At 39.4% G+C, this 21,624-nt stretch overlaps 1 protein-coding gene and 1 long non-coding RNA gene across 21 annotated transcripts in view; one reads left to right on the forward strand and one right to left on the reverse strand.

The window, feature by feature from the left end:
* LOC102168194 overlaps positions 1–13,164 on the reverse strand; it is a 96,146-nt gene extending 82,982 nt beyond the window's left edge. The window contains exon 1 of the long non-coding RNA XR_308603.3: positions 13,058–13,164. This is a non-coding gene — a long non-coding RNA (uncharacterized LOC102168194). The remainder of the gene's footprint in view (positions 1–13,057) is intronic.
* The window catches only part of KIAA1456 (KIAA1456 ortholog), a 59,786-nt gene continuing 50,624 nt past the window's right edge, over positions 12,463–21,624 (forward strand). For 7 of the 20 annotated variants that reach the window (XM_013984951.2, XM_013984952.2, XM_013984956.2 and 4 more), the window contains exon 1: positions 14,013–14,197. The gene's annotated coding sequence lies outside the window, so the exon portion shown is untranslated. Of the gene's footprint in view, positions 13,352–13,567; positions 13,702–13,723; positions 14,198–16,603; positions 16,698–21,624 lie in introns of those variants that run through there. The other 13 variants (XM_021077478.1, XM_005672630.3, XM_021077477.1 and 10 more) reach the window with 12 other exon arrangements.

The raw sequence follows: 21,624 nt of genomic DNA on the forward strand, positions 1-21,624 counted from the left end.
AAAATTAATCTGTCGAAAAGCAAACAGTTTTTGCTCCTAGATTTTTTTTTCTCTCTAGGTCAAAAGTAAGGAGCTGTAATATCTTTTCAAATCCTTGGTTTTCCCTTTCTTTCTCTAACATGCACCTGGACCCTGAATGTTGGACTAATTCCAAGTAATTTCTAACATAAAATTTCACTAAGAGTATTAGAGATATAGAAATCTAGAACTCAAAGCCATTTAAGACTTTGTTTAAAGTTGGAGCTAAAATATACTGAGTTTTTCCATAGGCTGTAGTTTATGAATTTAGGTGTAAATTGAATTTTTGAGAAAAAAAAAGTTCATCTTTATTCCCATGTAAGATGGCTTTCTCTTTTGTAGGAACATTTCTTCACTCAAGTCAGCCCTTGAGTAAAGAAAATTCTTTTAATATGTACTCAGTTTGGATATATGAAAATCGTGCTTGTCATTTCTCTTAAATTGTTCTCTTTGGATTGGACTGATTTGATTTCTGATCAGGTAAAATTGAGATCATGAGGGATGGCTACTATAGTATATTACCCTTGGCTCTATGTGGCCAGAATAGTAGGAATTGAAATGCTTTGGCCTTGGGGAATGAAAGAGCCACTATCCAAAATGATGGATGAGTTTGCTCCTTCACTAACAGAAAAAGTATGGGGGTACAGGGTAAGGGCTTTCCCACCAGTCTGCCCCTTGGCAATGACCGCAACCTCTGGGCCAGTTCAGTTAGAATCTTCCCCTTTGGAAGGTATTTTCTTCTGTTATGTTATTCTTTTGAGGTGATGACTATGTAGTTTGCATTTAGACAATAAAAAAACCAAACCAAAACAAGCTGCAAAAACTCAAATACTCTTCTGGCCTTCTGTACCTATTTGGATTGCTCCGTTGGATTTTCTTTTTTTTTTTTTTTTAATGCTTTTAATCGTCTCCCTACTCATTATCTTTATTGGTTTATTTTAGTTCCTTTTTCTTCTTTCATGTTAAATGGGGAAAAGGAAGTACAAATTTCAGGTCAGCAGGCATGAGCACAGTCTTCCGTCAAGCCGAGGCTACTGTATTCCCTGATTCTCTGCACTCAGATTTCCTCATGGTCTTTAGGGCATATTCCCTGTTCTTGTCTCAGCTAAATGCCTTGAATAATGGGATGAAACCAATCTCTGCAACACCTTCCTCTGTTAGTTTATATCCTGACTTGACTACTATTTCCAAACACAACCAGTTTCTTTCCTATTATGCAGAAGATGAAACCATCTGGAGAAGGAAGGAGAAACTAGAGTGGCAAAGGTGTGGAAACACCATTCTCATTCTTTGTCCAAACACCTGAAGAGGCTTTGTGTTCTGCCATTTCTCAGCACCTTTTGTCAACACCTTTTGTCAAAGAATTCCAGCTCTGGAAAGGACTTTGAAGAGTCTTTGAAGCATGACCTCTCGCCTGATGTATGGATTCTCTCTGCAAACATCAGTGGTAAGTAAGGTGACCTCTTTGTCTGCCTGTCAGAGACAAAGAATCCTATCTGTGGAAAGGGGCAGCCTGGCTTTCAAACTTGAGAAACCTCTTGCTCTTGTTGATTCTAAACTGCTTCCCTGTAACTTGGTTTCACTGGCCAAAGTCTGCTCTCTGGAACCTCTTCAAATAATCTCCTACATTTTCTGCCTTGTAAGTTCTTCCAAAATTCTTCACATGAATTGAAATAGAAGCTAGTACCAGCCATTAACTCCACGTCCAATCCGCTGAAATCCATCTTGGAAAATAAGAAGCTCCTACTCTAGATCATAAATGAATAAGATAAAGAAGGCACCAAATTCCTTCTTTATTTTACAACTTTCTGGATCCAAGCAAAAATGCTTTTGGTTTTAAGAATTCCCTAAATTTTCAGGTGAGTCATCTGAGATTCAGAGATCTCGGTTGAGTCAGGATCAAAGAACTCTGGTTATTGTAATTCTGGTGGAAGCACTGTAGTAGAGGAATATTGTTTTGCTTATTCTCAGAAGATAAACACTGTATTTTGACAATTAACAAATAGTTGTCTTACTGTGCAGTTTTCTGAAACTATTTTACAGTAAGTTAACTTCTAATAACAGATGTTAGTACCTAATTTTAAATACTAATTTATTCTAAATTTGAAAAAAGGTTTTATACCCACCCCCCTCACCAAGGTTCCAAAGATATGGTCAGAAAAAAATACAAACAACCACTTCCCTTTCCCCATATCAAATTTCTAGGAACTACATATACACACATCAGTGCACGCATATGCACACACACACACACACACACACACACACAATGAATCTACTTCTCCATTTTTCCTAGACCTGATTTTCATATAAACTCAAGATCACCATAACCAATAGGTAGACGTAATCAAGATTCTTGGCCAGGGAGCTGACATTTGACCATACCTAACAAAACAGGATATAAATACAAATAAGTTAAGTGCAATACAAGGTGGGGCACATATGGCTGTGTCTTGGGTGTGGCTATGAACAGCTTTCCATATGTGAATGCTGTAGTAATTGGGACTTCTATACTTAAACAATTGGACTGACTTACACTGTTGCACTTGAGTCTTTAAAATAATATTAAAGGGAAGGAACAAGACAGCTTTCCACATATTGATGCTGCTTCTTACGCACCTGATTGGTAATAGCAGGGTATCAGGAAAATCCAGGAGGACAGAGTTGTGGCTACAAATAGGGATATGCTTTGCCCTGAAACTACATGCAGTCCCTTTCTTAAAAAAAAAAAATTAGAAAAATGTAATAGTGAAAATTCCATCACCCAGAGAAAACCACTATGAACGTTTTGGTATACTTGTCCAGTATTTTACTGTACATATATATAAATATATAATTTACCTAACCTAAAATCTATTCAAGGGGCTTCTGCTCTTAACATTATATTGTATTTCAAGGTCATTAAATTATCTTCAAAATCACGTCTCTGTATTTGTCCACATGTTAGATGTTCTACTTTTTATATAACACATTTTCAGTTGTTGGAATTTCCTTTTTATAGTCTTTCTTTCCCTACCATGAAAATAAGTTTACTTCCACATTCTCTGTCCATCTGAAGCTGAAAACAAACAACACATTAAAAAAAAAAATCAGACCTAAGATTCTGTGTCTGAGAGTGCTTCTTGAAAAAAGAATTCTGTAATAGCACTGCAAAAAAAATACAGAGATAAAATAAACCAGGAGACATGCATCATTTATTGTTCCAGCAAAAAGCTGACTCCCCAAAATGACAGGATCATGAGATGAGCAACATGACAGAAATGAAAAGAAAAGCAATGCAGAGACAATACTCACACAGCTACAGAGATGGAGAGGAAGTAGGAAAATGACAGAGAGAATGACATCCTCCAGACACTGGAGGATGACAGAGTTTCCAATGGAGCAGAAGAAACAGTGTTTTCCAACTTAAGCAAACATTACAAACTGTATGGAAGAGGGCTGGTGCTGGTGAGAAGAGTGAGTTGTTAGTGTGTATAAGAACTTACAGGAGTTCCCATCGTGGCTCAGTGGTTAACGAATCCGACTAGGAATCATGAGGTTGCGGGTTTGATATCTGGCCTTGCTCAATGGGCTAAGGATCTGGTGTTGCCATGAGCTGTGGTGTAGGTCACAGACATGGCTCGGATCCTGCGTTGCTGTGGCTCTGGCGTAGGCCAACGGCTACAGCTCCAATTAGACCCCTAGCCTGGGAACCTCCATATGCCGCGGTGCGGCCCTAAAAAAAGACGATAAAAAAAAGGAACTTTCACCATAAAGAACGTTCTTGACAATGCTATTGGGATAGCAAGAATTCACATGCTGCCATACTGGCAAAGAAACAGGATGCATTTGGAGATAGGTGATCCATGGATTTGCAGTAATGGAGCAAAAGCCAACAGCTTCAGATGCCATGGCCAGTATTTGAGGGAATACTTGTTTTGTATTTTATTCAATACTACACAAAACAGAAAAATGTCATATGTCACTTCCATGTCAGAAGTAGGTGCATATATATTCCTTCAACAAAAACTTTTTGAACACCTCCCTATGTACAGCTCCAGGCTGGACTGTGAGGCTGAATCCTGCACCAGAGTTCCCTCCAGATCGGACACAAAAACTCTCATGACATTTCTGCATCCTTCCTGCCAAATATTGTTTCAGTTTGGAATTACACATTTTATTTTTTGATTTGTGATTATTTGTGACCATCTGATTAATGTCTGTCATCCCAGTATACCAAAGTTCCATGAGGGTAAGCATTTTATCTGTTTTCTCACCACTGTTTTCACAGCACAGTGCCTGGCATGTATAGACGTTCAATGGATATTTGTTGAAAAAAGTGAATAAAAACTTTTTAAAAGTTAGTGATAAGTGTTATAAAAGGTATACAGATAAAGACTGCTTACTTCTCTGACCAGAGAGATAAACTCCAGATAAAAGCTAAAAGGTTTTCTGAGTTCCTGTTGTGGTGCAGTGGAAACTAATCTGACTAGGAACCATGAGGTTGTGGGTTCGATCCCTGGCATCCCTCAGTGGGTTAAGGATCCGGTGTTGCCATAAGCTGTGGTGTAGGTCACAGACATGACTTGGATCCCTCATTGCTGTGGCTGTGGTGTAGGCCAGCAGCTACAGCTCCAAATTGGGAACCTCCATATGCCATGGGTACAGCCCTATAAAAAAAAAAAAAAAAAAAAAAAAGCTAAAAGGTTTTCTCCTGGGCCTCTATCCGGAGAAAATCATGATTCAAAAAGATACATGTACTCAATGTTCACTGCAGCACTATATGCAATAGCCAAGACATGGACACAACCTAAATGTCCATCAGCAGAGTGGATAAAGAAAATGTGGTACATATACACAATGGAATATTGCTCAGCCATTAAAAGGAAAGAAATAATGGCATTTGTAGCAACGTGGATGGACCTAGACATTATCATGTTAAGTGAAGTTAGTCAGACAGTGAGACACCAATCTGAAATGCTATCACTTATTGTGGAATCTAAAAACAGGATACAACGAACTTCTTTGCAAAGGAGACAGGCTGGGGGATGGGGGGTGCACTGGGGGTTTGGGATGGAAAGCTATAAAACTGGGTTGTGAGGATCACTGTGCAAGTATAAATGCAATAAAACTCACTGCGTAATAAAAAAGAAAAAATCTAAAAGGTTTTAAGGAAGAGATGGCTTTGAGAGTCAGGAAAATGAATTAAACAATTATTATAATCACCCTAGGTGAGAAGTAACAGGACATAAACAACTAAGGTAGAAACAAGTAGAAGGGAGAGAAGGAGATAAAGAAAAGTATTACAAAGACCAAACTGGCAGATCGTGGCTTCTGGTGGAATACAAAGGGCCAGGAGAAGCAGAGTCAGGACACACCAGATAACTGGGATTCACAGAAAAGTGAAAGGAATGGCTGAATTAGGTCCATGGAGGGCATAGGACCTCAGATTCAAACGCACTGACATCCCAAAGGGGATGTCAAGCGAGTTGCTAGCGTTGTGGGCCCAGAGGTTTACGAAAAGACCAACTAGGAGATACAGACTTTTGAGACATCTTCACAAAGATTCTGTTTGTGGTCATAAAGGTTATGCAGGTTAAGATTATGGAGAGAGAAAAGCCAGGTGCTTGAGAAATGTTGAGCTTTTTGGCAGGGCATTTTCTTTTATGTAGTTTAGGAGGACACAGAGAGGCCCATAAAACCCTATCAGATATTTCTTTGATTAATGTTTTATAATTCTCAGCATATAAGTCTTTCACCTCCTTAGCCAGGTTTTATTCCTAGGTATTTAATTACTTGGGTGCTATTTAAAAGGTATTGTATTTTTATATTCCTTTTCTAAAATTTCATTGTTAGTATACAGAAATGCAACTGATTTCTGAATGTTAATCTTATATCCTGCTACTTTGCTGAATTCACTGATCAGTTTGAACAGTTTTTGTGTGGAGTCCTTAGGGTTTTCTATATATAGCATCATGTCATCTGCATACAGTGACAATTTTACCTCTTCTTTTGCAATTTGGATATCTTTTATTTCTTTTGTTTGATTGCTGTGGCTAGGACTTCCAATACTATGTTGAATAAAAATGGTGAGAGTGGGCATCCATGTCTTATTCCAGATTTTAGCAGGAAGGCTTTCAGCTTTTCTCCATTGAGTATTATATTTGATGGGGGTTTGTCATAAATGGCTTTTATTATGTTAAGGTATGTTCCCTCTATACCCACTTTGGTAAGAGTTTCTATCATGAATAGATGTTGGACTTTGTCAAATGCTTTTTCTGCATATATTGATATGATCATGTGGTTTTTGACTTTTCTTTTGTTAATGTGGCATATGACATTGATTGATTTGCGTATGGTGAACCTTCCTATGAACCTGGGATGAATCCCACTTGGTCATGGTGTATAATCTTTTTTACATGTTGTTGGATTTGGTTGGCTAAAATTTTGTTGTTAATTTTTTTGTCTATATTCATCAAAGATATTAGGCCTATAATTTTCTTTTTTGGTAGTATCTTTGCCTGGTTTTGGTATTAGGAATGATGGTGGCTTCAGAGAATATCTTTGAGAGTGTTCCTTCTTCTTCAACCTTTTGGAAAAGTATAAGAAGGATGGGTATAAGTTCTTCTCTGTATGTTTGGTAGAATGCTCCTGTCGAGCCATCTGGTCCTGGACTTTTGTTTGTAGGGAGTGTTTTTACTACATATTAAATTTGATTTCTAGTGATAGTTCTGTTCAATTGATTTATTTATTCTTGATTCGGTTTGGCAGGCTGTATGTCTCTAGAAAGTTGTCCATTTCTTCCAGGTTGTCAAATTTGTTGGCATGCATTTGTTCATAGTATTCTCTTATGGGGCTTTTTTTGCATTTCTGCAGTATCTGTTGGGACTTCTTCTTTTCCATTTCTTATTTTGTTTATTTGTGCTCTTTCTCTCCTCTTCTTGGTGAGTCTGGCCAGGGGTTTGCCAATTTTGTTTACCCTTTCAAAGAACCAGCTCTTGGTTTTATTGATTTTTCCCTATTGTTTTTCAAATCTCTATTTTATTGATTTCCTCTCTGATCTTTATGATTTCCTTCCTTATGTTGACTTTGGGTTTTGTTTGTTCTTTCTCTAATTCTTTTAGGTGATAGGTTAAGTTGTTGAGTTGAGATTTTTCTTCTTTTCTGAGGAAGGCCTGTATCACTATGAACTTATCTTAGGATTCAAAGAAATGGAAAGATATTCCATGCTCCTGGATTGGAAAAATTAATATTGTAAAAATGGCCATACTACCCAAAGCAATCTACAGATTCAATGCAATCCCTATCAAATTACCTATGATATTTTTCACAGAACTAGAATAAATAATCCAAAAATTTATATAGAACCATAAAAGACCCAGAATTGCCAAAGCAATCCTGAGAAACAAAAACCAAGCAGGAGGCATAACTCTCCCAGACTTGAGACAATATTACAAAGCTACAGTAATCAAGACAGTATGGCACTGGTACCAAAACAAACATACAGACAAACAGAACTGAATAGAGAACCCAGAAATAAACCCATACACCTATGGTCAATTAATCTTTTATATTCTTGCCTTCAATAAAGAATATAAAATGGAAAAAAGACAGCAAGTGGTGCCGGGAAAACTTGACAGCTACATGTAAATCAATGAAACTGGAACATACCCTCACACCATGCACAAAAATAAACTCAAAATGGCTTAAAGACTTAAATGTAAGACAAGACACCATCAAACTTCTAGAAGAGAACATAGGCAAAACATTCTCTGACATCAACCTTACAAATGTTTTCTCAGCTCAGTCTCCCAAATCAACAGAAATAAAAGCAAAAATAAACAAATGGGACCTAATCAAACTGACAAGCTTTTGCACAGCAAAGGAAACCATAAAAAAAAAAAAAAAAGACAACTTACAGAATGGTTCCAAACAATGCAACTGACAAAGGTTTAATCTCTAAAATATACAAACAACTTACACAACTCAACAGCAAAAAAGCCAATAACCCAATGGAAAAATGCACAGAATACCTGAATGGACATTTCTCCAAAGAAGATATACAAATGGCCAACAAGCACATGAAAAAATGCTCAACATCACTGATTATTAGAGAAAGGCAAATCAAAACTACAATGAGGTACCACCTCACACCAGTCATAATGGCCATCATTAACAAGTCAACAAATAGTAAATGCTGGAGAGGATGTGGAGAAAAGGGAAAACTCCTACACTGCGGCTGGGAATGTAAATTGGTACAACCACTATGGAAAACAGTATGGAGGTATCTCAGGAAACTAAATATAAAACTTATAAACTACCATATGACACAGCAATTCCACTTTTGGGCATATATCCAGATAAAACTTTCCTTGAAAAAGACACATGCACCCATATGTTCATTGCAGCATAATAACCAAGACATGGAAACAACCTAAATGTCCATCAGCAGATGAATGGATTAAGAAGAGGTAGTATATATCCATCATGGAATACTACTCAGCCATGAAAAAGAACAAAATAATGCCATTTACAGCAACATGTATGGAACTGGAGACTCTCATACTAAGTGAAGTAAGTCAGAAAGAGAAAGGCAAATATTATATGATATCACTTATATCTGGAATCTAATATGCGGCACAAATGAACCTTTCCACAGAAAAGAAACTCATGGACTTGTGGTTGCCAAGGGGGAGGAAGTGGGATGGACTGGGAGTTTGGGGTTAACAGATACAAACTATTGCATTTGGAGTGGGTAAGTAATGAGAACCTGCTGTACAATACAGGGAACTATATCTAATCACTTGTGATGGAACCTAATGGAGGATAATGTGAGAAAAAGAATGTATACATGTATGTATGACCATGTCACTTTGCTGTACAGTAGAAATTGACAGAACACCATAAATCAACTATAATGCAAAAAATAAAAACCTTAAAAAAAACCATATCAGGAGTTCCCGTCGTGGCTCAGTGGTTAACGAAGCCGACTAGGAACCATGAGGTTGCAGGTTTGATCCCTGGCCTTGCCCAGTGGGTTAGGAATCCGGCGTTGCCGTGAGCTGTGGTGTAGGTTGCAGACGTGGCTCAGATCCCTGCGTTGCTTTGGCTGTGGTGTAGGCTGGTGGCTACAGCTCCAATTCGACCCTGGCCTGGGAACCTCCATATGCTGCAGAAGCGGCCCAAGAAATGGCAAAAAGACAAAAAAAAAAAAAAGTATCAGATAAAAAATCACTAAGGAACAACTGTGGCTGACAGCCTCAAAAGGTGCAGGGCAGGCACCCAGAGAACTACAGTCTGCCATCTTCTCCTCAAAAGGTGTACACCAGACTCAGAGAATTAACTAATACAGGAACCAAGTTAACAAAGCAGTAGAATAATATTAATAAAATAAGATAGATATGTGATTATTGTATTACAATGCACTATATAATACACACAGTATTATATATAACATATAATATATTGTTATAACAATACATAATAATAATATAGCATATTAGTTAATGTTAATAATGTATGTATAATACGTATTAATAATATTATTAATAGTGTGTAATATATAGTAATAATAAAGGTGCTGATGTAAGTAGACAATATAAAATGTGCGAGTTTAGGAAAAAACAAGAAAACTTTTTGTTTTTTGTTTTTTTAGAATATAAGATTTTTAATTTTTTTTTTTTTTTTTTTTTTTTTTTTGTCTTTTCGCCATTTCTTGGGCTGCTCCCGCGGCATATGGAGGTTCCCAGGCTAGGGGTTGAATCGGAGCTGTAGCCGCCGGCCTATGCCAGAGCCACAGCAACGCAAGATCCAAGCCGCGTCTGCAACCCACACCACAGCTCACGGCAATGCCAGATCGTCAACCCACTGAGCAAGGGCAGGGATTGAACCCGCAACCTCATGGTTCCTAGTTGGATTCGTTAACCACTGCGCCACGACGGGAACTCCAGTTTTTTTTAATTTCTATAAATAACTTACCTGTTACAAAGATAGTTTACCCAGCTAAATCACAAAACCATCAACTCAAGATATCCAAATTACGTTTTATTAATAAAACAAGTAAAAACTGATTTATCAGTCTTCACATAGAACTTCAGATGAAGCTGAAAAACAAGGCCTATTTTTAAAACAAAATGCATCAAATGTAAGGGCTTTGGGCTTATTGTCTAATTAACTAGGGTTGTCATAGTTCTTCCGATATACAAGATGTAAAGCCTAGAAGTTAAGGCTTTGACATTCATATAGAATCACCTGTAATAATTTTATTTAAAAAATATTCATTTGCAAACATTTACAGTGGGTGACAGTCTACATTATCTATCTTTTGCTACATTACAGCACTTCCTTTAGCCCCGTTCTAAGCATATATAATTTCATAATTCTGTTTGTTTAAATGCATACTGTTATTTCTTTTTCTTGATTTTATTTAGTTATATACATTCCTGATCATCTGAATACTTATTTTCCTTATAAAAATATATCATCAAAATAAAGAGATGCTTGAGGTTGCTTCAGTGTCCAAGTCTGCTTGTTTTTCTTTTTCCAGCTTTTCTTCAGTTGTCCTAAATATGACTAGCCTTGTTTATAAATACACAAGATACTGCCACCAAGTCAGGTTTAGAAATGGACTGCCCCAACAGTAAAGCATATAAATTTATCTCCAAAAAAAGGGCTATAGGTACTGCTCCTGTTGCTGGTTTTGAAACTGTACTTTCCCAACAGTAATCTCTGGTGAAAGTTCTGTGGGACACCAGCAGGTAAAGCAAGCTTAACCTTGTTGCTGTCAGTGGGTTAAAAATATCTTTTGTTTTAGGCTTCCTTGCGGAAGATAAAACACTGAATTGTGCTACCCACTGAGAAGGTCAGTATATAGTGTGACCTACAGACATAAGTCTTGTAATACTGTTTGCAGTTCACTGTGCAGCATCGTATGTATAATATATAATATATTAATAATATTATTAATAGTATGTAATATATAGTATTATATGTAATAAATAGTATGTAATATATAATATTAATAATGTATGTATAATATATAATATATCAATAATATTATTAATAGTATGTAATATATAGTAATAATAAAGGCGCTTATGTAAATAGGCAATATAAAATGTGCAAGTTTAGGAAAAAACAGGAGAAAACTTGTTTAATATTTTACAGTGGTCTAATTTCTGTGGAGAACATCACCAACATAAAATTCATAATTCACTAAAAGAGAAAAACTATATTCCTACATAGATTCAACTTATTAACATCAGTCTTACATGTGGTATCACTCGCATGTTGTTATTGCTTCCTTTTTTTCACAAGAAACTTCCTTTCTAACATGCTGGGTTAGGAAACGTCATAGGATCAGTTATGTCCATCTGAAAAATGTCAGACATTACCAATAAGGAGCTAATAATACAATATCCTTCAGTATCAGCAACTGCAGTGTTTGGCAATCATTTTATCTATGTTGCCCCCTCCCCTTTTGTTGAGATGAAAGTGAAATTCTTTTTTACAAGAAGAATATACATGTTCAAAGGTCCAGCTTCAAAGAGGGAGTGCCAAGCAGTATACATTTTTTCTTTCCAATCCCTTAACCATTCATTACTCAAATTCTATTGGTGGCCATGGAAATGCCTCTTATAATGGTCTCAAATAGAATAATCTATTTTTCTCCCTGCCTTCCAACATGGAAATGGTAATTCAAGTTCACAGACCTCTAGGGGTTCCACAGATCTGCTTTAGCTAGTCTGTGAAATCCCAGAAAATGTATGCAAATATTTTCACATTCTTTTTTTACAAAGGAAAGTTCCAAAGCTTCTATTAGAGTCTCACATGGGCCTATTATCTACAAAAGGTTAAGAAACTTTGCCTCTGCCGTATCTTGCAAGCACAGCACACTTACTTTCTCACTTCCATTCCTTAGCCAATTATCCAAATCAAAGTCCTGCATCTGCCACCACCTCCAGAATGCCTTTCCTGACCACAGCACCTATGTAGATTTCCCTCATGTTTTCTAAGGACCACATTCTGTTGCAATCCCATTCACAGGACAAGTATTTATCAGGCACCTACTATGTGCCAGACATGTTACTATACTTATTTAGGTGTGCTTTGTCTCCTATTGCCCTGTTAGACGAGTACAAGAAACACCACAGTATGTAGCCTGCATCCAAAGAAATAGTGTAGGTCTAACTCCACTGAATGGAAACAAAAATGAGCAGTGGCACTTCAGTGGGCTCATTCAGCTAAAGAACATGTATCATCAGGCTTATGGTTTTCTTCCCCTTTTAAATGCAAAGAGGAGACATTTATTTAAAAAAGGAAATGTCAACTTGATTATCCTTGGGCATTAAGATAGAGATGCCCAAGCAAAGTTCCCTCCCCTACTCTGATGTGGCACTAGAAAACCATTCCGGAAACACCACGAATCATGTATGCTGATCTCCATCGCCCTCTTAGTATCGCCTGAAATAACATCACCAGCCTCTGTATGAGACAAGTAGTTGGGCTCCCTCCGCACAAAATAATGCCTAGAAATACAGCTCAACATGAAATCCTATCTCCACCCCGCCCCCCATGGAGTCAAGAGAGTCAAACTCAAACACAAAGAGGGGCAGAACTGTTACTAAAAGTGTTATTTTTTCAACACTGGGCACAAGCACTTAAAGTCACAGCTATCTAAAGATTACTGAGTTGTTTAATAAAGAGGTTGAAGACGCTCAGGCTAAGGACCTGGCAGAAAGTAGTTAGCTCTATTTTTACAGAGGCAGGGTGTGGGGAAGGAGAAAATCTGTGTCCAGTTTTCGGCAGAAACTTCCAACCCAAGTTCCATCCCTCCTTCTGAGAGATGCTACTTTGATGGGTCTAGTTTTGCAAAACTCCTAACAGATTACGCAAGCTGTTTGAGCGAAAAGATCTGAAGAGTCAGAGCAGACTCTGGAACTTAAATCCCTGTGATCTTCGGTTGGTTTTCCCATACACCCAATGGGGACCTTTCCGTGGCAGAAGGTGGTTGCCAGGATCAAATGAGAAAAGACGCGCTAAAGCGTCACGCTGTTGTTACCCAGGTACTGCGTCGCTGTACTCCAGGTGTGCTCGCTTCGGCGTCCTCTCCCACGCCGAGAGGCACAGACAGGAGCGCGCCGAGGAGGCACGAAGGTCATCTCGATCCCCAGGCCGGGAGGGCGCAGCAGAGCCTCACTTCTCCCGCACGTTTGGGCGGGGCGTTCCCAGGGGATCAGGCAGGGAGGCGGCACTCCCTGGGCTGGGCTCGAGGCCCGCCGTCCCCGCGAGGCAGGCAGCTCTCCCGGCCCGGGCCTGTCCCCGGACCGCCAGAGCCTTAGCGCCGCCCGGAGAGGTGAGGGCGGGGCGGGACCGGGAGGCGAGGACCGCGATGGAGGCGGGGAACCGCGCTGCCGGGACCGCGGGCAGTCGCCCGGCTTGCTGTCGCGGCGGCCGCCCAGAGGCTCCCGAGCACCGGGAATCCTGCCCCCGGGCCGCAGCGGAAGGAGGCACTGGCGGAGAGGCCGCCCGCAGGCTCTGCCCTCCCGGCTGCGGGCCCCGAGGCCTCCCGGCGCCGCGCAGCAACTTCTCTTCTCAAGCTCCGCGGGCGCGCGGGCGCGCTCCCACACAGGCACGCGCGCCCCCGGCACCCCGCGCGCCCTCCGTCTATTTTTTTCCCCATCGCTTTCATTCTCACACTCTAAAGTAAGTCACCCTGTGGAAGTTACACGCGGTACAGCCCCCGGCTTTGATGCAAAGCCACCTTTTCCTCCCTGGCTTCGGAGGGGTGCATTGCAACTATTAGATTCCGTACAGCTGCCCGCCCCCATTCCTTGCCGCCAGCACCAGCGACCGTGGCTTTGGCGATAGTCCGCAGAGGGGCGCGGCGGGAAGTCTCTTTTCTACCGGAGTTCCGCCGGCTCTGCGCCTGCTTTCGCTCCGGGGACCGGGAGGAGGGGGCTCGACAGGTCGCCTCCCGCGTGCCCGCGTCCCGGGTCTGATCGCCTGGGGTGAGTGCCTGCTCTTCCTCTGTCATTCCGTGCCTGCTCTTCCTCTGTCATTCCAGTCGTCCAAGGTGACCTGTTTACCTTGAAAACTTAGACGTGATCCGAACAGCAGAGCAGTAAGGGACTTCGCCGATGTGCTTCCGATATTACACCGCATAAACCAGAACCCAGAGCTACAAGAGACATGTCTAAAGGTGAAAATGAATTTGTGTTTTCCTGGAGTACACGCGTATCTTTCTCTTTAGAAGCCCTCACTTGGAAATTGATTTTTAACTAGCAGAAGGCGATTAACTAAGAAAACTTGAAGCCAAAAAGTTTGTCTGAGTATTTTTTAGTTGATCTGAAAGAAATTATTGAAATAGTTCAAGCTAATGCCAAAAATACAGTTTAAGAAGGAATATCAAGACAGGATGGTAGAATTTGTATAATATTTGCTATCTGTGTCCTTTTGTATTATCTGGGTTGTGATACATGTTATAAGCATGTGGTGCTTTACATAGAAAGAGGGTAAGGTTGTCAATACCTGCGTGCAAAGCTTTATATTGGCTGGTCTGCAAGCATTTAAATGTGCATTGAACATTTCCTGTGGGCTAAGAGCTAGAGTATAGCTATATCGTTTTGAGATTTAGGTGATTAACAATAATACAGGTAAGAGATGGCTTTTAAGCTCTCGTTTCAGAGGCTTCAAAATGTGACTCGTTGGCATAGAGAATCCTTGATGTATCTAGCTAATGAATGGTTAATCTGTTTTGCAGTTTAGGAAGGAAGAATTGTAGGTTTTTTTGTCCTTGATCCATGGCTGAAAATGCAGTATAAAGGACTCTCCAGGGATGGTGAGGGATGCTTTAAAGTAGCTCAGAGGGGTAGATCATTTGAAGAGAGTGAAATCAACTCCCTGATGTCCATTGATTGTTCATAACTTCTTTTAAAGTGGACCTTGACAGGTTGGAAGGGCTCTATCTACCTGATCACTAAGGAAACTGCTCCAGAGAACTGCTTTCTTAATGCATTTGGTCAGATTTGAGAAAGGTGCTCTCTAAAGACTTCTCTTAATTCAAAAGAAATCCTATTTCTAGAAAGATTCAATTAATGTAATGACGTTCTTTGGAAAAAAAATTTGTCCTTTTGTGTGTCTGTCTTAATATAGCAAAAGCACGGAGGTAGTTCAAAGGTTTTTACTAAAATTTTACTTACTGGAAGGATGGAAAATGGAAAATGCTATGTCTTCAAAGTTAACTCTGCCTTAAAATGGAAGGGCAGGGACCCTTTCCCAATACATCTTAGCCCTCTGTGTACGTATATCTTCTAAAGCCGAATCTATTGGGTATTAAGAGGACTGTAAAGAAGGTATTGCTACTTTCAGTATTTCTGATAGGCGGGTATGTGAATACTTATATGCATTTCACTTGTAAAGAATTCATGAGAGATCTATCACTGCTTTGAAGAAGGCACAAAGAGCCAGACAAGCCTGTCAACATACAGGATCTTACTGTTGAGAAAAAAAATGCAAATAGATCCTGTGTTTACCACATGTTGATGTTCTGATTTATATTTTAAATGGGAACTGAGTCAGCTCTCATTGTGATTTAGCCCTTGGTATGATGCATTGTTGCGATTAGGCTGTCAGCACTTGTCTGTACACTCTTATATTTTTACTCTTAGATAAATTAGGAAGGGTTCTGAAGAGAATGTCAGGACAGGATGAAGATACTGGTGGTTTATTTAAGGACAGATGGAAGGAACTAAATATAGAGGCTGATTCTGACATAGTTGGGTCGCTGGTAAGGCTGAAAGTATAGTGGTGCTAAGTGACCAGTTAAACATCCTTCAGCTTGTGTGATCTCTTCTCTTGATGTCATAAGACAGGACATTGCCTGGACCTCTAGCTAAGAGGTATCCAAACACCATTCACTCTGGGCACTCACTTCCCATCCAGAGAAACTTCTGACACTTGGAGTTTGAGCTCCATCACCTGGGCTGAATCCCAGCTCTGAGCTATTTCCTTGTTTATGAAATGGGAATAATGATACCTCCTAAGGTGGTTGTCAGGAGCAAAATGGAATAATTAGTTTCTAATGCATCTGGTGAGCCATCTTGCAAGAAAAAGAAATACTTTGTCATAAATATCATCTCCTAGGGGCTGGGAGGGGGTTACTGCATAATTGATAGTACAGTTAAATATTTGGGTGAATGGGTCACTCCCCTGTCCTGCTATAACTTAATGTACTCTTACAGAGTACAGTGTAGGATACAGTAGACTCTTAGTAATCAGTGTTGTGGGGGAGCAAGAGGCTCAAACTGTCAAACTCACATCTTCTCCCCCATAGACAGACCTTTGGCTTACCTAAGTGAAAGAAGTTACCTGTGGTGGGTTTTGGAGATAATGATCAGATTAGTAGAGGGAAGAAGGAGATAGCCAATTGAAATTCTAAAATCAAATGTAAAACTTTAATCAACTAATTTCTCTTCATGCCATCAGAAGTGCAGCTCTCACAAAATAATATTTGGAGTTTTCCCCTGGACAGTTATATATTTAGAAATGGAGTATGGACTTTGGGGCTGAAGCAGCAATAAGATTCATGCATGTTTTAATCGTTCAGCATTCCCCAAGGCACCTAAGGCATCAGACTAAGCCTTCAGGATGCAAGAAAAGCACACCTGACCTCCTCATGAAAGCCTGTCTGCTGATAAGATGTAGGTAAACGTATCATATTATAACTGTGCTAAGTGCTATGCAGGAAACATGTCAAGGGCAGAGATGGGGGAATCTGCTCTGTGGAGAGAGGGAGGCCAGGAATGCTTGCTTTAGGAAGTGATATTGGGGGTGTAAAGGAAGGTCTTTGGGGAAGGAAGAACATTTATGCCCTGTGAACAACAGCTGCAGAGATTCTATGCACACACTGCAGGTTCCCTGTTGGAAGTATCTCTGACTAGGGGAGCAGTGATGTGTGAATGATCCTGGAACAGTAGGCTGGGCTGGGAGACATATTTGCTTTTCCTTATGTTAACAATTACATCTCAGCAGAACTCTTAATTGTTTTTGGTAAACAGCTTAGGCTTTTTTTTCATACAGATAACTCTATTGGATTTTTTTATAAAAAGGATATTGACAACCTTTTTTTTTTTAGCTGCTCAGCATAAACCAGTGTTTACTATAATTGACTAGCTCGTCAGCTCTCTGCGTTAACTGTCTGAATTTTACCATCTAGATTGATTTTTTAAAAATCTAATAGATTTTTGTTAAAAACACGTTTTGTATATTTCCAGCAACTATATATGTATATATATAGAGAGACTATGTATGGCATAATTGGAAATAAACTGTGTGTATGTATGTACACAGTTTGAATCGGTAGGCATGGATTCACTTGAATTTCTCACGTGCAAAGCCTTCCTGAGTCTGTATGTGAGAACCCTGAGCCAAGCTCTGCAAAGCTACGACACAGGCTGTGCAGAGCAGCACAGGAAGCTACATTTACTGTTGGCACTCGGGCACCACCCTGACCAGGTCACATGAAGAATCTGGCCTAGGATCCTTGTCACCATATGTGTGGTTTTATTCCATTTGATATTTCCTGTTCTCTTCTCTTTTCGCTTCTTTTAACTTCCTCTCTCTTCTCTTTGTCATTTTTTCTTTAATGTTTTTTTCTTTCTTCTCTCCAAGGGCTCCATGATTATTTCTCAACCTTTATAATTATGCCTTGGCCTCAATTGTGGGTCCTAAAGACTGCTGGCCCTGATTTGGGTAGTTTTGCATGGTAGGGCCTATGAGTTCTTCCTGGTCCTTAATCATAGCCACGTCAGTCACAACCATTTTCCCTTTCATGGTTCTCCCTAGGCATGACCTGCTGTCTTATGCATTGAATGCTTTTATCTTTCCGTGCATTTTTAGTGTCATGTTGCAGATAGTAGAAACTACCCTAGCTATTTTAAGAGGGAGGGGTTTCATGTGGGAATTAGATGCTCACAGGAAGGCTGGAAAAGAAGACTGCAACTTAAAGGAGAGGAGAGGATGCAGTCTGAGCTGGAAGGATGACTCGCAGACAGCACCTTGGAACGGGCTCCCTAGGGTTGCTGCCATCATTGCCAGAGTGTGGAGGCTGGGAATCAAAGCCACGGCCTGGCCTGAGCTGCTCCTATCAAGAGCATGCTCTTTGAACTGTGTTTCAGTGATCAGAGAAGCTGCTTACAAAGCACCACTCCACTCAGGAAGCTAGTAACGGAACATGGTGACTAACAACAAGCTAGCCGACATCTTCCTTAGACATCCTTTTGCCACTCCTCTCAGGGCAGAACCTAAGCTGTGCCCAGAACCCTAGCTGCAATGAACTCTGGGAAATGTGGTTTATGGCTTTCCAGCCTCAGAGACAGAGGAAAGCACACCTGAAGGAGACCAGAATGAGTGCTGAGTGACACTCCCTGTCTAACACTTATCAAAAATGTATTTCATCACAGACTTAGCTAGAATATTTCATTCAAAGTAGGTAGATGATATATTGTAAGAATCAAAAAAGGATCCAGTTGCTAACCAATCTGCATTTCAAACAGATGGATGTTGTAGTCAGTACAGATGAAACTGCTGGAAAAAGCAGCAAGCCAATAAATCACTAAAAATTATCAAGCACCTACTGCTGCCTGTAGTGGTTCTATTTGAATGTGAAATAGTATTCCTTTATTTTGCTTTAATAATCAAAGTTAAATCTCAGGAAAATGATTTTTAAAAGGTCCTCCCCACCAAAATCCCAGAAAGCCTATCTGTTTAATGAATAGCAATGCAAAGGAAGATACCGGGTCTGATCAGAGATATACCAGCTCCTAGCAGGCTGGTTCTTTCATTAGATGAATTATCTGTGTAGATGTGCTTCTGCTGAATCTTTTTCTGGTCTGGAGCTTTAATGGCATTTTTTTTTTTTTAAAAAAGGATTAAATAGATAGAAATGTCTTGTTAATTGGAGATTAAAATAAGAGCGTGCTTGAATTCATGCTAATCACTTATTTCATACTCTGGTGCTTGTTGGATTTTTTTGAATTATTAAAGCAAATATGATTGGACCTTTACAATTGCTAAGTAATACATTATCAGTTATTTGTACTTGGAAATTACATCCGTACATCTAGGAATTAGTCTTGATTATTGAATGAAATCATTTTATATTTGCCTCTAATATTTGGAGCTAGAAAATGAAAGAAAAGGAGCTGAGGCAAATTGAGTTACTTAGCAAATTTGTCAGTCTATTACATATATAATTTTTAATTGATTTTCATGTCTCAGAAGGTAAGAGTTCATTCAGATATCTTCTCTGGTAGGTGATGAAAGCATTTAAATGCAGAATTACAAATGTTGCCTGGGGTAAACCACACTATCATATGATCTTTTGGGTCCAGTGGTGACACCAAGAGTTCAGCCACCTGGCCCCAAGCCACCAAAAACAAACACATCAAAATTCAAACAGTACTCATTTTCATCTTCAAGAGAAATCCACTCTCTTCCATACTGAGCCCCCAACCAAGCCCCCCTTATAGTGTATTCTCAGGAGAGAACTTGTTGAATCTAACTTTAATCTGATTAACTGTAAAGAAAAATAAGTAATATTGATTTTTCTATGTTATAGTAACACACAGATGACCTAATTCCAGCTTCTCTCCCTCCCCAGTTTTCCTTTTTCATTTATATTTGGGTAAACATTCAAGAGAAAAACCTGGAGTTTTCCTCCCTGTGGCTATAAGCATAATGAGTTCTTGTCTTTGGTTATATGGAGCTAAAAGATTAAGTTGTAGAATCAACTCCTTTTATGAACTGAAAATCAAAATGACTGTCTGATTTGCAAAGTGTATTATAAAGAGGAAGAACATCCAAATCTGAAATCACTCTCTGTTTACATCACTGATATGCCAAACTGAAGCAGGATGTGGGTAAGAGAGAGCGTGGGATTTATCTGTATACTTTTTAAAGCAAAATTTGAGGAAAAGAAAGCAAGACTCGTATTTGAACATCTTTGAATAATTCGTTTATTCACTGACAAGAAGTGGATATTAAGAACCTTTTTGTATCAGGGTTGATATTAGGTGCTACCTTTGGAAGACTGATGCTCTGGCATAGAAAGTAATCAAGGTTACAGTAATATGTACTCATGAGTGGGGAGGAAGGACAGAGGTTCTCAGAGAGGTTGTTTTCTCATGGCGAGGTGAAAAGTGGAGTTAATTTAACCATAAACATATTTCTGACTTCAAAGAACATCTGCTGATATTTTTACAATAAAAAGGCAGCCAAGACAGACAAAAAATGACAGCTATCTAGGACTGTATCTTTTATCTTTAGCCCACACAATCAAAGTCAAAAAATTAGAAGGTTTTACCAAAGGATACAACAATACATTAACTGTGTAATTTCAATAAATTACAATACATAAAAAGCATTTGACAACATTCAACACCCATTTATGATTTAAAAAAACTATCAACAAAATGGGTATAGAAGGAATATGCCTCAACATAATAAAAGCCTTATATGACAAACTCACAGCTAACTCAATAGTGGAAAACTATCCTCTAAGATCAGGAGTAAGACAAGGATGCCCACTCTCACCTTCTTTTTTTTTTTTTTTTTCTTTTTTCTTCTTATGGCTGTACCTGTGGCATATGGAAGTTCCCAGGCTAGGGGTCAAATCAGAGTTGTAGCTGAGGCCTACTCCACAGCCACAGCAACACCTGATCTGAGCTACATCTATGTCCTATGCCAAAGCTTGCAGCCACACCAGATCATTAACCCACTGAGCCAGGCAAGGGATCAAAACTATCCTCACAGAGACAACATCAGGTCCTTAACCCACTGAGCTACGATGGGAACTCCCATTCACCACTCTTATTCAGTGTAGTATTAGAAAGCAATTAGGCAAGAAAAAATTAAAGCATCCAAATTGGAAAGGAAGAACTGTCACTATTTTCAGTGACCCATCAAAAAACTATCAGAAATAATAAGTAATTAGAAACAAAGTTGCTAGATACAAAGGCAGTACACAAAAATATATTGCAGTTCTATACAACAAACTAGCAGAAAGAAAAATTTAAAAAACAATCCTATTTACACACAAGAATAATATACCTAGGAATAAATTTAACCAAAGAAGTGAAGTACTTCTACGTTGAAAACTATAAGACATTTTGAGAAGAAATCAAAAGAAGACACAAAGAGGAGTTCCCACTGTGGCTCAGTGGTTAACAAATCCAACTAAGAACTATGAGGTTGTGGGTTTGATCCCTGGCCTTGCTCAGTGGGTTAAGGATTGGGCGTTGCCGTGAGCTGTGGTGTAGGTTGCAGATGCTGCTCAAATCCTGCATTGCTGTGGCTCTGGCATAGGCTGGCAGCTGCAGCTCCAATTCAACCCCTAGCCTGGGAACTTCCATATGCCATGGGAGCAGCCCTTTCGTAAATAGACCAAAAAAAAAAGACACAAACAAATTGAAAGATATTTAATGCTCATGGATTGGAAGAATGAACATTGTTTAAATGTTTATATTAACTAAAGCAATCTACAAACGACATGCAATCCTCATCAAAATTCCAACAACATTTTTCACAGGAAAAAAATTCTAAAATTTATATGGAGCCACAGAAGACCCC

The sequence above is a fragment of the Sus scrofa genome, chromosome 17, assembly GCF_000003025.6.
Source record: "Sus scrofa isolate TJ Tabasco breed Duroc chromosome 17, Sscrofa11.1, whole genome shotgun sequence".
Lineage (NCBI taxonomy): Eukaryota > Metazoa > Chordata > Mammalia > Artiodactyla > Suidae > Sus > Sus scrofa.